The sequence below is a fragment of the Pinus tabuliformis genome, chromosome 7, assembly GCF_031772625.1.
Source record: "Pinus tabuliformis cultivar Carrire ecotype Pingquan chromosome 7, CPIR1, whole genome shotgun sequence".
NCBI classification, from domain to species: Eukaryota; Viridiplantae; Streptophyta; class Pinopsida; order Pinales; family Pinaceae; genus Pinus; species Pinus tabuliformis.
In genome coordinates this window covers 461259291-461263335 of record NC_142293.1, presented here as the reverse complement: position 1 = coordinate 461263335, position 4045 = coordinate 461259291, and positions in this window count along the sequence as shown.

The window sequence follows — 4045 nt, the reverse complement described above, 5'->3', positions numbered from 1 at the left end:
TAAATTCTGAAGGCAGAAACTGACCACTCAGAAACCAAACAGACCAGGAAACAAATTTTTTTGGGTAGAAAGATTTGAAAAAAGCATGTAAAAAATGGTATACAAGACTTTGTTCCAGCGCAGGTGCATGTACATGCACTTCTGACAAATGAAACTCGCGTATACACAGTTTCATTTCACAAAAATGAGCATGTGTATTCCTCTATAAATAGAAAAAGGTGTGTATACTAAGTTTTGCAAGAAAAATAAAAAACAGGGCTTGATAAAAAAGATTAGACTTGAAGTCTGAGTTCCTATAGGAGTAGGAAATACCATCACAACAAAAAACCAAGAACTAAGCTCTGACTGACACTGAACAACCCAAACTAGGAATAACAAGATTGTTATCCCCAGTGGAGTCACCAATTCTGTTACAGGAATAAGTACCCTAGGGCTTTGTGTCAGAACCCCAACAAAGTAAGAGTAATCTACAACAAGAAACATGCATACAACTCAGGAAACATGATTAAATAAACAAGCTATGCAAGGATGAACATACCCGGATGTCCTTCGTTTGGGTAGTTCCAGTAGGGTTCAGACTCTCCGCAACTCCTGATGATCTTCGCATCTGCAAATCAGCCGATCCGAACATACATAGCAGCATATAGATAAAGCATTTTAATGAAATCAACTTTATATCATATAAGTAAGATGATTAGTTACACATCCAAATGACATTCATACATGAGTTACAACAACATCTCATGCATAAACAAGGTCAATCTCACGATCAAGACAACATTTCATTTTATTGTAGAAAACTATAATAAACATGGAAAGAGTTCACCTGAGTCTTATTCTTCCAGCTCCAAGTGGAACCGTCCTCCAGGTTCGTCCAGTCTTAGTCTTTAACATCCTCCTTCCATAACCAGTACCATGATATCTCAAGCAAGTGTGAGAATATCAACACTCAAGGAAGCAAGGGTTTCCTGAACTTCGGGAAGTGCTTGAAGCATAGGGATACTTCAGACTTGTTCAAGGGATCATCTCAGTATAGTAATTCTATCTCTTCTCTCCTCCTTAAGTCCTTCCCATAAAAGTCTATTTATGCTTCTCCTAATTAGTTTTTCAGTTGGGAAACAGTTGGGCCATATGGCTAGGATGTAATGAACAGGTAAAACCCATGAACTCCGCCAATATTCAAGGAAATTTAATTTTTTTAAGTGTTTTAACACATATACGCGGGTTGGGTATTGACTAACCCACGTGTACACACTTTTATCACAGGGAAAAGTAGTGTACAGGGAGTAAAACATTGTTTTTAAAATATTTGGACCAACTCTTGAAGGAGGGGTTGCCCTAGGCCATAAACCACGCGTCACAAATAGCAAGGGTGATATTTGGAGCTATAACAAAAAATGTTGACTCGGGAATATGGGAAGATATCCCTTCATTCATAACCCCTAGAGATTCTACAAAAACTAGATGTACCAATATCAATTTCCCCTATAAGTACCTAAATATTACCCTATAGAACTAGAGGTGGCACTTCAAGAGATAACATGAAAGTTAAACCTACTAATAATAGCGTGGAAATATTGACAAATCTATCAGAATAAGACAATGAATATAGCAAGAGTAAATACTTCATTGCATAGAGAGAAAATAATTCCTTACCACTTTTCCCCATGAGCCATTAGTTCTAGCACACTCTCCCCCATTGAGTTCTTGTATCATTTCACATTAGAGAGACGAAGGTACTAGACAAAAGTACTGAACCCACTATGGAAAATCTTGAAAAAATACTAGGATTCCAAGACAAATCCCTTCTACACATCCATTCACTGAGTCCTAAGTTTGAGAGAGTTGTTATCCACCTTTGGAGAAAATGGAAACTCCACCCTTGGGAGCTCAAGTTTACTATTAGTTTCCAAGAGGGAGTGATTCCGTCTAACTTCATCATCACAATAAAAAACTTTCCCTAACAAAATTTGAACATGAAGGTAAGATGCCCTCCATTTTGATTGCAAATTGTAGACTATTTACCTCGTAGATAAAATTGAAACTCAAATGGCACATCATGAAGCTCATCCTTGAGCACATGCATATAACTATTTCACCTCCTAACTATCTCTAACTATCTTCAACACTTGTCTTGATCAGGATATTAGGTGATGAGTCACCCTATCATTAAGAGAGAGGGTGCCTGCCTCATATATGATTGCTTTGTTTAGCAATAGGTCTACTTCAACATTACCTTCTATAATGACATGCCAGAATTTAATCTCTTACATAAAACTATATGCAATATAATCCATTTAAGGGGATTTTAGAGTTTTAAATCGAATGAATATTTCCAAAATGGATGTGCCTAATTAAAACCTTAATATCATCGACTATGTTATTCTTTTGGATATGTGGGGAGATTTATTGGAAAACCCCTTGGAGGAGAGCATAATTTTCCACATTGTCATTGGAAGTCTTTCTTAATCTCTACAAATAAAATAATTTTGTTTTCCTCAAGAGCATACTAACACCCCCTTGCACCTATTGTGCATTTTAGGATAGTATTTTTTTCCAATAATTAATTAAGGGAGTCTTTAGGAAACGGAAGTTTGACATTGTAATTCTATGATAAACGTGACACTTTTCATGTGCATTTTTTGTTGAGTGATGTTAATAACTTAGGTAACAAAAAATGGGCTATTTCAAAGAGTTTTGTTCGTTAAAAAACGTTTACAAAGATATTTGTGGTGTGCTATTGTTTTCAATCCAAGTATGCTATGTTTAAGTGACTTTAGTTTTAGTATCATATAATTACGAGGGTGTGTTAGACAAAAATGGTCCATTGCATAAATGTAATAGCAAATATTTAGAGATTTGGCTAAAGTGTAGATATATCGTGCTAGTGGTTAGTTAGCTATTCTAAAAGTAAAATATTGCAATAAAACTCATGCGTGTAAAATCCTTACATCAAAAATATCATTTATATACATTCCTACAACATGTGATAAGTGATTTTTGTTGGTGTAGAATATTTAAGATAGGTTAGGTAGAGTAGAGTTGTAATAAGGTGGTAATTTCAATGTATATTAATAAATTTGTTATAGGGATTGAAGTAGTTGACCATAGTTGTTCTCACTTAGAAAGGAAGTTGTTTTCCTTAGCCACCACCATGTAGTTTCACACCTAAGATAATTTTGAGAGAACATGTGAATAATATCATAATGGGATAGATTACTCTAAGGTGGACTCTCATACTATGAAGGAGGCATGAAGAGGGGGGATCATTCAAATGAAGAGGAATGAAATAGAAAGTAGATAGTTTTTTGAATTGTTTAGGATGTATTTGGGGTGAAGAGGTTATACCTCATTTGGGATTATGATACAGACATGTGGAAATCCTTTATCTTAATCATAAACAACAATATTATACTGATAAATTTTGTGTTGGGGGCATAACATTACATTAGAGTTATAAAAATTTGAATGTAGACCCATCAACTACCAATTGTACATAGTGCTAATAATACTAACATATATTTAAAAAAATGGTCTAAATTATGAATCCATGTAGTATATACAGAAAAAAAAATATATCCCTAACATCGAATAGAGAAAATCTTCAATTCAATGATTATGATGACATAAAAGAATTCCTTTCCTCCTAGGAGGAAACTTGCTCCAAAGTAGGAGATGATATATTTAAATCTACAAAGGAAAATCATAAAGCCATTAAAAAATAAACTATTGAATAAAATAAATGGTTACCAACTTTAGTAGCATGTTGAATCTCTTCAAATTATTATTGAACGACACTAATCTCATATTCCACTCACTGAATCTAAAGTTTCTATTCAATTAACATGTCCATAGTGGAAGTGATGCATGTAACTAATTACTTGTTCAAAGTTGGAATTGCGTCATATCATTATAGAGATTGTTATTTTTTCTAGTAGTGGAAGGGAAGATTTTTTTCGAAACATACTTGTTGTAGAAGGTCACTTCTATAAGCCCCTATCAAAGAGGTGCACCCAGAGAAATCTCTTAAACTAAGGATGAGGAA